General features: G+C 35.7%; 1 protein-coding gene across 1 annotated transcript in view; it reads left to right on the top strand.

Moving 5' to 3' along the window:
• Positions 1-14,134, top strand: part of DNER (delta/notch like EGF repeat containing) — a 129,840-nt gene that overhangs the window by 62,604 nt on the left and 53,102 nt on the right. The window lies entirely within an intron of this gene.

Raw genomic sequence — 14,134 nt, 5'->3', positions numbered from 1 at the left:
TAAGTGCTGCTGAAAGATCCAGATGTGATATTGGGACCATATTTTAGATGTTAGCTCATTCAAAGCAGGCAAGAGGTACACTAAATTCCTACACAGGTGGCACCATTCAGTTTAAAATCTAGATGTTGATTTTTGCCTGATGCCTTTAGATGATGCAAGGTATTTCATACATTCTATTTTAATCAGCTGTAAAGCTTTTGGTAAATGCTACAGTAAATAACTATGAATGTTTGAGGTGTGTCCTTGTTAGATATTGTATTATGGGATACTTCGTAGAGAAACTTAAGCCTGTACGCAGTCCACTTGAAAAACTATATTAAAATATAGTAGGAAATCTGGTCTTCTAACAGTGTTTACTTGCACTACTTTTCTGTTCTAGTTTTGTCTCTGTGAATATGAAACCTTAGAAATATACTATATGTTTCATTGGGCAATTAAATGTTAAGCATCTTTGTGGAAGGGGTGTAATGAAAATAGGCTGATATGTTATTTTTGAGTGTATGGGAAATAATGCTGATTTAATACAGTATTTATGCATAGACACAATAGACTCAATTAAATTGAGCTTTCTGGGCAGATGGTTTATTATACCAATGACATGAAACCAAAGTCATTGTAATAACAGCATTTATTGTAATCTTCTTGAAATGTTGTATATCTTATAATGAAGTATAAGCTGCCGCAAATTGTTATTCAGCAACTTATCATGCTAGTAAATGTAAAATTAAAAGCATTCTGATGCAGAAACATTGGGCCAAGTTCTAAGTGTGTAGCTAATACAGAAAAAATACAAATGCACTAGCAGTGCCATGTTCTCTCCTTTTGGAGCTGTCACTTAGCAAAAATATTGCTTGAAGGTTGTTAGTACAATAATTTAATTACCATCAGCAGTGGTTTCTTTAGTGATATTTATTTTCTTCAAATAATTTTCTAGTTCCTTATATTTTCTTTATTTTTTTACTTCCTTCCAAGATACTTAGTTTTAGCTTTTTTCCTTTTAATCTAGTTTTGCATTTAATTTATATCGGAGTTAAAACTCTCCTCATGTGTCTTCCTCAGGAATAAATTTTTGTATTTGCCTTGTGGTAGTTAACATACAATAAAAGTAAAGAAAAACTTGCTGAAGACAGGATAATTTGTAACCTTTATGCAGTCATGGAAGTACCTAAAGGCATAGTTTTGTCTATAGGCTCCCAAATAGAGGGCCTAAGTTGCTCTGTGAAGGCTCTACTTGACTGTACATGCCATATAGCATAGGCTATTAATTTAGATAACTAAAGAGAATATTGTCTTACTCTTTCATAGTTTGTCTTGTCCTACTTTTCTCTCTGTGGCTGTCTTTTGGTCACTGGGATTTTTACTTTGAATTGTTTACTGCATGCTGGGTAACATGAGGTGAAAATATACCTTGGTGACTGTAAAACAAGGTTGATATCATAAAAATTGTACTAATGATCTCACTTATTTCATGCAGTACGAGTTTTCTGAGTCCTCTTATTTTATTTCCATCTGGTTTTTGATACCTTCTTTGGTCTTCCTTCTTAATTTCATGATACTGAAATTCTTTGTAGAATTTTCCAGTTGTAGTGTAATTTGATTTATGTAAAGAACGTGAATCATAAATGCGTATGCATGGAGCAGCAGGGGGACTCCAATAATACAGTGATACATTCCTGAACAGGAGTATCTGAGTGCTTAGTAAAGATGAGTGCAGATACAGTGCATTTGAATTTTTATAAATGCTTTTTATTTTAGCAAATGGATGGATTACCTGTAGTGCTTTTGATAGAAAATATGAAACATTTGCTCTGCATATCTTTTAGTCCTGAGGCGTTGCAACTCTATACTATGATATAATCAAGTAATGAGATAACCCAGCTGTTTTCTGGAGTAAATTATTTTGTGGCCTTAGTTTAGTTATAGGTTTTCCCAGAATAATTCCTTTTCATTAAAACACTTGAGCAGAAAAGGGTGAAATACTAAAGGGATAGGGAAACTGAAACATGAATTTGTTGGTTTAAAAGTGTTTGTGACCTATCAACGTTTATTGTAAGAAAGCGAAAACAGAGTAGCCTGTGGATTTTCTTCTCAATTGCATGGAAATATTCTACTTACTTTCCATCATCAGTTCTCATCCAATAAAGTGCAAGTCTTGGGTGTAAAACTTAAAACAGAACTCAGTTATTTGGTGTGAAGAATGCTAAATTTTAGCTGAAATGCATAATTCTACATAAAAATAGTTACATCTTTACTTCAGATTTGATCCAGATGTATGGAAATGTTCTGTGAATCTGACACATGTCACTGAAGTTTTTAGTTTTCAATAGTTTAGTTTTCAATAAGATCAGATGAATAATTTTTTTCATACAGATAACTTTCATATGTTTCTTGATATACATGTTAAACTTATTCTAAGGTACAGTAAGTTAAAATGGATGATTTTATATAAAAAGCAATAATGTAGCATGTGCTTTTATTAATGATATTTAAGCTAGAACAATCACGAGGCCACAAGACAGTATAGGATGCTGTAATGCTGTGGACCATGCCAGTCAATATATTTACTTTATATACTTCCCCCCTCCTTCCCACAATCTGTTTTCTGTTTATTCAAATGAGTTTATAAAGGATTGTTCTCTTAATTGGCAACTTCTATACAATGCAATTTTTTTTTGAACTTTAAAAAAATTTCTAATTAGAACTGTAAAAGAAAAAGGGGAAGATCTAAGTTTATGGGGAGTTTTTTCCTCACTCTCTTGCCTCCAAGTTTGTTACTCAGCTTGATACTTTAATTACCTCTTGCAAATCTCTCTGAACAAGATGGTTATGTCAAAAATAAAACATTTAGGAAAAAGTTATTTGGTTTGTGTTACCTCATGGTGACACAAGTTTAAAGTTGTTTATACAAGATTGAAAAGATTCAAAATCTGGCAGTAATGTACTGAATTGCTGATCATGTGAATCAGGGCACAATGTGTAGAGGTTGGAAAGAATGCAATCTCTGAGATCTAAAAATAGACACCTTAATCATAGCCCTGTTTACCCAGAGACAGTCCCTGCACTGTCTGAGAGTGAAGGGTTTGTGGGAAGGAGAAGAGTGTAACACAACCAAACAAAAAAGAGCAATAATAGGATTGATAAAATGGCCGCTGCATCTGCAAACAGTTTTTTGCAGTGCAGGAATAGAGTTCTGATGCCACGATTATGCAGCCTGATTGAACTACGACATTTACCCCATTAAAATAAGCTCCAGTAGATGGGCAAGAATACTAACTTGAAGACTGGCTTGTACCTTTTGTAACATATTCTTACCATGACTGCTTTGCTTAGAGTATTTTTAATGAGTTTGTAAGATTTGATACTACACATGTGCCAGTCTTCTAAAAGAATTGATTGTTTTATTAGAAAGTATACTTATTAGCCAGTGGGGAAAAAAGACCAGTATGGTTCAGGTTTTGAAGTGAAAAAGCCCCTGAAAGTACTGATTCACTCAGTAGGTTAGGTGGGTTAGGTGTAGAATGAAGCACATAGCATATCCTGATGGCTTTTAATGCCAAGTTACTATAAGACAAAGGTAATTGCTAGATGGTTGATCTGTAGTACAAAGCTGGTGAATTGTTGATCTCTGACCACTGTTTGCAACAAAAATCTTTCATTTGATGCCAAGAGAATTTCAAAAGTTTTGTGCCCAAATTCAGGCTTCAAAAACAAAAAAGAAGTGCTTTATTTAGGGCAAATGTTTTTAATATCTACACAGAAAAATGTCGATTCTGTGGGGCGCTATGGGTGGATATTGAGATTTGCCAAAGAGATAGCTGGGAAGTGAAGGAGGAGGGAATTAATCATATTTTAAAATGAGAGCTATCAATAAAGGGATTAACATTTAAAACATATTAATTGATGGAAAGTCTGCCTTTTACTTCAGTAGAGCTATAGCTTCATGCTATTTGTCCCAATGTTCTTTGAAGTTAATGAGTGATTCTTGTATAAACTATTTATCATAATTATAAAATCTCATCAGTATTTGTTTTAATTCAAGATCTTCATATCTTCATGCTGTCAATAATGATATTAGAATATTTGAAAATAAATCATTGCAAAAATTTACCTTGTTACAGTCATACACCTATTCTTCATTGCAGTATATCTTGAAAAATTGAAATCAGACGAAATGTATTTTACAAGTCTGAAAAAATGAGATGAGTATTGTGATGTACTGTCAGTTTGTACATGAGTCTTTCAGACTGAAGTTCTCATGAACATTAATAGGTTACAGCTAAGGATCTCTGTGGTGAGTTGAAAGTGCTGCTTGTTACGTGTTTTGGGGGGGCTCTAATGCACCCAACATTGTGCACTTCTCTCAGGGGATAATATACTGGATTTGGGAACATGTGCAAGAACATGGATATCTTTTTCTACACAAGTTTTTTGCAAGTGCATAAGATTTATTAAATTGATTAAATAATATCTCTTGAGAAAATAATGCATCAACTTTTTCCTTTAAAAAATAAAAAAGGCCTTGCTGAAGACTTTGAAGGACATTTTCAGCTTGCATGGCAACTCTTTCAAAAATGTTCTATGATTTGTTGCATCTTTTTTTTACCCAAAAGTGCAATCACACTCTGATTGAAAACTGGAACATTGGTCTGAAAACACAGTCTGGTATTGAAATAGAGAAAAAACCAAACTCAACACATAATAAAAGCATTAAAATCTTTATTTTTTTTATACTCACATTTTAGAAGTTTTACAGTGGCTGTATACCATCTGTTTCTTCATGAGTCAGTTAATTTACTCTGACACTAAATTAATATACCTGTTCACTAAGGCGACAGTGTTATGCCTTGTGACTGAAAAGATACACCTGTGGATGTGAGACTTACGGTCAGTTGTAATTTCTCACAGTTTCCAGTCTACTTCATAAACTAGTATAGCTATACCTATACTGGTATACAGTTAGCATGTTATATCTAATAGTCCAATTCTACTAGTAATCAAAACCACTATAACTATTTTTTTTGATGAATTTGGAAATTGGGTAATAAAATTGCATATTGTATGATTACCACTTCAGTTTTAAGAAGTGTTTATTTTGAGGTTTGGGGCATAATGTAGAGCATGGAGTTGGCAGTGCTGACTTTGTGCACGCAACCTAGTTCCTTCCTTTCTCCCAACAACATAACAAAATGCAAATTTGTTTTCAGGTCTTTATCATGGTTATTAGGATACTAACTCTGTTGACAAAACCTGCTTCTCATCAGCTTCCATGGTTTAATGTTGGAAAAATTGCTTTTCTGCTCTGGTGTGCCTACTGCTGAAGCTGCAACGGTGGAAGCTGTTTCAGAAAAGTAGCATAACAGACACTTGGGTGTTAGTAATTTGCCTCCATTTCCCCATAGGTGATATGATAGAAAAGTTTGTGTATCTATAGTTGTTAAAAAATGCTTGCAAATAGCTTGAAATTACTTACTTTTTGACTTTGTTATTTATTTAGCACTTCCATGATGTAGCTTAAAAAGCAGCTTTCAGGAGATATTGCTACATTAGTTTTTTAGTTTACTGTCCTCTTATAAAATAGAGGAAGAAATTTATAAGCAAAATTGCTATTTCTCAGGTAGGACCTTACAGGTAATAAGACAGAAGACTTAAAATTTAATATGAATGAATATTTTTATATGAATAGAAAATAAATCTTCCAGCACAATCTTTAAATGATAATGCTTATTTTCATCACAGCAAAGAAAAACTGATGTAGACCAGGTGTGTAATCTGGTTTTCTCCAAGATGCCCAACCTTTTAGTTCAATACAATTTAACTAACTGGTTTAAACTATAACTATAAAGTATTTCAAGAGTATTTCCTGAAATAAAATTGGTAGCTGTACAAACTCACTTGAAAATGGATGCTATAGCATCTTTATGGTGAGATGAAGAATACTGATGCTATTCAAATGCCAGCACCTACAAGGCAGCTTGCTTGAATTCCACAAAACGTTCTGAAGTTTTGCTTAAAAAGGAAAATTAATTCTTGGCTCCTCAAGCACAAGGGATCTGTTGCTTTTTAAAATGTGTGTGAACCACATGTATATATGTAGAGAAAGAATAATATTTTCCAATCCCAAATGCTGTCCTGCCTTTCTAATGCAACAAAGTATTTTCTTCAGTATCTCTGTTCTGAGCAGTTATTTGCTCTCTGATGCTCCTTGGGTTATTTAATGAAGCTCCTTGCAACAATTCATCATACATTAACAAGAGGTCACCACTAATATGACTGTGGGTATATTGAATAGGCAAAATGAAACTTAGTGTACAAAATTCTATATTAAAAATAAATAATCTAGAGAGATATTTTTGAAACAAGTCTGATTTTCTAGCTCTTTTTATCTGGCGACAGAATTTCAGATTAGGAGGCAAGTTGTAACTGTGTCTTCTGGATGGTGAGTTTTGTGTTGTTACGTGTATTTAAAACACACATTTCCATGGAAAGAAAGCAGTTTGCATGTTGAAATTGTTTTTACTTAAGCAAAAACGAAATAGGACAGTTTTATTTCATAATAGGAGATGTGTGAATTGAATACTCTGAAAGCCAAGTAATCAAGTTACTCTGGCTTTAACAAGTTACCATGTGTCAGCTGAGCATCTGTGTGAGCTCCCAGCCCGTGGCATATGTGCAGTCATTTGACTTAACCCTCTTTCACTCTGGACTAAATTAAATCACATTGCCTTGCACATGCTGCAGTTGGAGCGTTCACGCAGTTCTGCTGCTCAGCCGACGCAGTAACACGTGCATGACTATTCAGTTACTTTTGTGCAAGTCAGCCTTGCTGTTGGGGGAATTTGGTGACAACTGCTCCAGCTAATGGGGTTTCCATTTTTATGCGTGCAATTTCCCTGGAAAGGCCGTACTGTAGGCAGTATTGAGTATTGTGCTCAACTGTGAACATTTCCCTGGGGTTCTGGGCATAAAACTAACCTTGCAGAAAATGGCCTTTTGATAAACAACAGCGGCAGCAGAAATGCAAACAGCATAAAAAGTTCAAAGAAGTGTTAATTTCAACGACTTTTTAAAAAGATGGATGTATAAGGCAAAAAGTTAAGCATTCAGCTGAAATCCAAACCATTCTGAAGAATGCTGTTCAGCTATATAAGAATGGGTATCTTTACAAATATGATAAAAATCAATATCCTGCTCTTCATAGTCAAGTTGCACGTGCCTCGTCTCACATATAAGTTGACATAAACATTAGACTATTTACTTTTTTAATACATTGTATTATGTTTTAAGCTAGCATCTAAATAATTTTTACTCTTTGGGATCATCTTTAATTAGTCAGTAAATTATTGAAAATGAATTTTTATTCAATGTTACTTCTAGCAAGTAACAGTGGGAAACTATTTTTCTAGTCTATCTTCTGAGGGTTCATTTGCTCAAATTTGTAATGCTTGGCAAAATACCTTTTGGTTTGGTGGGGGGGTTTTTTGGTGGGTTTTTTTTTTTTTTTTAAGATTTCTCTTTCTTCAAATATGGCTTTTGTGACCAATTCACAGTCAAGATGTTTACATTCAGTTGATCACATGGTTGTTTGTACTGTGAGATCTTGGACAAACTCCTTAACTGGATCTGTAAAATAAGGATACTAATGCATAACATAAAGGAAAATGTGAGACACATTTTAATAATGCTTGAAAAATGCCTTGAGATCTTCAGCTAGTAGTGTAACATACTGTACAGTGTATTTAAAAGTAGGGTAGCCACTCATACGTCTTTAAGTTGAACCAGTCACTATAGATAAATGCTAGCTACCCTTGCCATCCAGTCCACTGCAGTTCCCCTTATCGCAGTCCCAGCTATGCCACTTGTATTCCACCACACTTACCTGCTTTTGTGAAGTGTGGTATCAGAGATTCTGGTGGTCTACGTTTTTGCCCAAAATAGCTCACCGCCAGTTTGGCAGCATTGCAGAGACGCTGATAAATAAGCACATAATGGGAAAATTGTGATACAGGAAATCTATTAGAAGATAAGTCTTGTCACCCTTCGCTGGACTGTCACTGTTATTTTGGACAGTAAGCAGAGTCCTTGAAGCAATGACAGAAGGTCACACTCTAAGCTACTGTCACATCTCCTTAATAAGCTGTATGCAAGTGGTTTCAGAAGTGTAACTGTACTCTTGCTAGCTGCCTATTTCATAATCCTATCATGGGTTTCGGTCCAGTCAAGCTATTAACTTGGGTAATTATTTAGTAACAGTGAAATTCAGAAATTACCGTTCGTTACAGAGGAAATGTAATGGAATGTGTGTTTGGGGATTTTTCTATGCTAAGTGAATTCAACTAGTTTGCTCAGTTCATAAATATATTTTAAATGTTATTCCTTCAAAACTGAGGTCTAGGTTGAAAGTCAAGCTGTGTTCTATTTCTTCCCAAAGTTTCAGTAATAATTTTCTGACACCCAAATTTTGCTGTTACACCTGTGTAACAATGTCATTGTCAATCTGCCTCTGATAGAATTGCGGTAATGTTACTGAGAATATAACTTGACCAGCAGCACATTTATCTTTATCACTGTAACAGTGATTACATCTGAGAAAAAAGTATATGTTTGGTTTTCAGAGTTGGTAGTGAAGGAAGAAAGCATATCTATTTTTAAACTGAATGTGACTATGATATCAATTTGGAGAAGAAAAAAACTGTAATAAGTTTTACAGTCACTTAACAGCAACAAAAAATTCTTTAAATTGCTGTTTCATGTGAATTTTTGAAAAATATTTGAAACAGTTCTTGAACTCATTCTCATGAAAATCTATATATACTTTCAAAAGCAGTATCTGACCAAGGCTTCTGTGACAAAGCACAGTAAGCATGCTGATCTATATAGAATTTGAGAGAGTCGTACCACTTATAAATAGTGCTATTTGTGGGCAAAATAGCAGTTTTGTTATTGCAGCTGTATTTTTGTATCCCCAGATGCTATGTTGCCTAGCAGTATCATTAGAGAATGATCTCAGATGTTCTGTACAAGTATCCTATGGTACTGATGGCATGGAAGTACTGCATCAAAGATTGCGAATGTCATTGACTACTTGTTTCTCACTTCTTGTTTTCCGCTTATGTATAATAATCATCCTAAGGCAAACTAGGAAAGGATTCCTGAACCATTTTTTCAAATGCTGTAGAACAGTATTAGTGTCAGGGCCCTGAGGGTATTGATAGGCCTGAATGACCCTGACCATTAGGGTCATGGAAAAGGTGACAAATCAAAAGGATGCCTCTACTCTTTCAATATGTAAAGGTAAATTTTCACAATCAAGTGCATAATCAGAACATCTCGTTATGCTTCTTCACTTTTTTTAGGTCTCTAAAGCGAATTGAACATGACTTCCATGAATGAGTGGAAGGATTGAGCTCTCATAGATTTGCTAGATGAATAACCACTATTTGAGATTGTGATGTATAGTGCCATAAGAGAGGTAAATTGGCTTGTGTAGTCAAAATGAATTTACTACTTTATGCTTAGATCAAAAAAGACACTTACACATAGTGGTGATTAGCATAGACCCCTGTGGTGGTCTTCATAGTCTTGAATGTTAGCTATACGATATGATACATGGACAGTGTGAGTGCTATTGACATGAAATAATCTTTGGACATAACTTTAGGAGAAAGGACTAGAATTAAAGTCTCCATTTGTCCTTTCACTGGTGAGTACTGTAATCAAAATTTAGTTATCTTCTTTTTTTCCTAGTTTCCTTTCTTTAAATTATTCTCATGTCTGCAAAGTTCAATGGCCACAAAAGAAAAAATTGACCATATTGACCAGTCCCGTTTAGCTCACCGGATAACATTTTCTCCTGTGATGGGAGACGTGGTCAAACAGAAAATTTGCACTTCAGGTTAATTCTATAACTGTCTGCTATCTGTGAATGAACTAACAGACATACTTATGTAGCTTCTATCCTGGGGCACTAAGGCTTATAAACTATGGTTCAATATGCTCTGATAGCAGCTGTATTATTTCTGGAAACTGAAATCAGGTCTGGAAGTATTATAGCTTCATTATGTTACTATGTGACGTGAACTGAAGATGTGGTGCAGGCACAGCCAATGCCACTGCTTGGGTCCTGAAGGACTGATACTATCTGGTTTTCTTCCATTTATATATATCCCAGTTTCCTGTTTTCCAAATAATGAATAACTGACTGTACTTCAGGAATGGTGGGGAGAAATTACATCACCTTATTCTGGGGCCCTTTCTCATTTTCCTACCCATTTTGACTTACTGATGGCCTTAGTGCCGGAACTATGTTCTGTGCAGAAAAGATGTAGGCACTTAGTGTCTTTTAGAACTCCACTGCTTTGCTAAATGTTGAAGTTGGCTACTGACCCCAAAAGCTTTTGGTGTGGGAAAGTGTTGAAAGAGAAAAAGAGAACAGATGGAAACTGATAGACATCCCACTGCTGTCTCATTTCCTCGGGAAACCAGGCTAAAATTAAGTTGAGAACTTGGGGACGGATGCTTCATTGTAAGTGAGTGCCCAAACCCCTTGGCAGTCATGCTCTGTCATCCAAGAAGCCTTTAGGTGGACTCAGACCTATACTTTTGTGAATTGGAACTTTGATGTAGGGAACTGTTACTGTATTTCTGCTGCAAAATGATAATTTATTCTGCTCCTGACACCACCTCGCCAGCGAGTAGGCTGAGGGTGCACAAGAAGTTGGGAGGGGACACAGTCAGGACAGCAGACCTCAACTGACCAAAGGGATGTTACATACCATATGATGTCATGCTCAGCATATAAAGCTGGGGGAAGAAGAAGGAAGGGGGAGGACGTTTGGAGTGATGGCATTTGTCTTCCCCAGTAACTGTTACGCGTGATGGAGCCTTGCTTACCTGCAGATGGCTGAACACCTGCCTGCTGATGGGACGTGGTGAATGAATTCCTTGTTTTGCTTTGCTTGTGTGCGTGGGTTTTGCTCTACCTATTAAACTGTCTTTATCTCAACCCACAAGTTTGCCTGGCTGGGCAAAACTGTGGCAGTTCTTTTTGGTGCACAACATGGGGCTCGAAGGGTTTGAGATGACCACAGGCTTGACTGGAACGTGCTAGATGGAATTAATGGCTGTTTAGCTATAAAATGGTAGGCTCCTGTGCTTCCCATGGGGCTTGCTTGCCTTACTATGTATTAGAGCCTAGTGCTCGAAAGCTTTTTGCTTTTGCTTCTTGCTGTACTGCTTATTGTCTTACTCTGCTGTGCCTGGGAACATTTTGATAACAGCAATGTGCAGGAAAGCAGGGCTCCATCATGCATAACAGTTACTTGGGAAGACAAATGCCATCATTCTGAATGTCTCCCCACTTCCTTCCTTCCTTCCACCAGCTTTACATGCTAGCATGACATCATATGGTATGGACTACCCCTTTCGTCAGTTCGGGTCAGCTGTCCTGGCTGTGTCCTCTCCCAACTCCTTGTGCAACCCCAGCCTACTCACTGGTGGGGTAAGAAGCGGAAGAGGCCTTGACTGTGTAAGCACTGCTCAGCAACAACAAAACCATTTCTATATAATCAACACTGTTTCCAGCACAAATCCCAAACGCAGCCCCATACTAGCTACGATGATGAAAATTAACTCTGCCCCAGCCCAAACCAGCACAGTAGTGCCAAGGAAATCATGCAGGCGTTTCTCAGGCTATCAACTGTGTGTGCACAAAGCTTGAAAGTGCCTCCTCTGCAATCTAATGACTACTCACATCATATTATTATTTATTAGGTTTTAAAATTGTTTCTATAACATTACTGTAAGTAGTTTGACCCTGAATTCTTCAACTTAAAATGCTCTGATGTCATTGTGTTTTAACTAGCTTTAGAGAACCAGCAAGTTTAAACTGAACAAAATTACCTTTTGCTGTAAACAGCTGTAATATTGTTCTCTGGATCTTAGATGAAGGGAGCTGTAAACGTGCTTCTGAAATTATTCTCCTACCTAGAAGCTAAAAATAGAACTTAAAACTCACTCTAGTTCCATTGCTGTTACGGGAATTGGAGAAGAAATTAATTGAAGTACTATGACCTGAGTTAAGGGAGTCATATTTAGATGATCAGACAAGCTGCTTTTAGCCTTAAAACCCAGAGATCTCAGAAAGTTGTATGCAACTTTATATAAGTGAAAATAAATAGCCATGTTTTTATTTTTTTAGTCTTTGATAATTAGGTGAGATAATTAGAGGAAAATATGTGGCATTCCAGTGAGAATAATGATGATTTTTTTTTCAGTGATTTGCCTAAGGGCTTTTGATACCAAAATAGGAACAAGACTGAAAGTACAAAGCAGGTTGATTTAATATTCCTTTAGGGAACTGTCCTGAAGAATATGTAACAATCTGCTTCAGACAAGCAAATGTGAACCCAAAGACATTTTCTAAATACCACATTCTTCCAAGCATTCACATATAATTGCATGACTACCAGTGACAATCGCATTCAATTGTTAAAGGAAATAATTCTGGCTGCATCTTTGAACAGATGGGTAAAAATGGGGTGGTTATTAAGGCCAGAATAAATTGGTTTGCTTTGAAGAGGTCAGCAGATTACAATAATCTTCACTAGCCAAAACAGACCATTAGACATTTGGAACGATACCCTTTTTTTATTTTTTTAAAATCTGATCTTTTAGAATATTCAACTAAGTTGTAGATGCTGTACTCAAGCCGATGACATCTGTATTGGACATGAGATTTTCCTGCTTTGAAGATATGGTTTAGGGATCATTGTTTCTAGCATAGACAACTAATTGTTCATATGATGCAGCATTTAAAAAAAAAAGGAATCTGAAAATGAAGAACAAAGAATGGAAGTCTTCCATATGATTTTCTATGGAATTTGTAGAATGAGTCATGCTTGACACTTTCGTATGCAGAATCTAAGTAATGTTTAACAGCTGTTCTGGAAAGAGAATTCACCTGAAGTTCAGAGTATTTCATGAAACTTTGGTTTATTACTGTTCATTATAAATATTATCTTGTACTAATTTTTTTCTGCTTGACTAAATATTGTACTATCTCCAGTCTATAATGCAAGAAGCTAGACTGCGTCTTTGACATTCCTTTGAGGTTTAGGCTGTAAATGGATTCTAGAATTTAAAGTGGAAAAAATCAGAAAAAACATTATGTGTCATACATCTATTTACTGTCATCCTTTTTAAAATTAAGGATATTTAGATTTAAAAAAGCATCCATTTTTACGTAAATTATCTCTCTATTAATTTCTAAAGAGAAATATAATCCTGCAATGGTTCTGTGTCTAACTTTGCATACTGATACTGCAAGCAGTCTTGGACCCTTAGGAGTCTACCTACATTAAGGATAGCAAAGTCAAATTTAAGTTTGACAATTTATGGAAGGATCTTTGGGAGGTTTTTTATGCATCTCTTCTGCATACAGTATATACACTATACCAAACCCACACTTTTTATGTCACTGCACATTTATTCTGCCGCAAGCTCCCAGTACAAAACAGCTAACTGATGCCACACACGGAAGGGCTGTAACCCAGGAGTCCAATCCCTGTGGTGGAACAATGCAGTTCAAGCACAAATGCAGTATAGGAGCAGAGTATATGTATTTTGACATGGACTCTGACTTAATTGTGCGTGTCATGGGCTGTGTATGTGCCTCATTTTATGATTCCTACTGTCCTTTATTTTATTTTCCAGATATATCTGTTAGAAATATGGGTGACAGGGATGTTGTTGTGCTCCAATGTGTTTTAATAGCTTCCAACCAACTAGTTTTTTAATTCCATGCAATTACAAGTGCTAGCCAGAGATTCATGAATTTTCTTCTTCCTCATCATATGTTCCTATTTTCATGTTTTGTTTGTCTATAATTGGTATATCACCTTATAGAGTGATCAGATCAGACATTTGATAATATTTGTATTGCAAATACACAGATTGACAGCATTTCTTTGTATATGTATGTTCTCGAAAACTTCATAAAAAATACAGCCAAAGGGATTGTCCATCTGTTACCAATGTAATGCAGTTTATGATCTGTGTATGCTGAAGTAGCTTTTAGAAATTAATTTAAACATTTTTCTCCACTGAATTTAATTTTAATTTTCCTTGTCATTAAAAA

This window comes from Grus americana, chromosome 9, assembly GCF_028858705.1.
Source record: "Grus americana isolate bGruAme1 chromosome 9, bGruAme1.mat, whole genome shotgun sequence".
In the NCBI taxonomy this organism is placed as follows: Eukaryota; Metazoa; Chordata; class Aves; order Gruiformes; family Gruidae; genus Grus; species Grus americana.
This window is presented reverse-complemented; position numbering and strand designations above follow the sequence as displayed.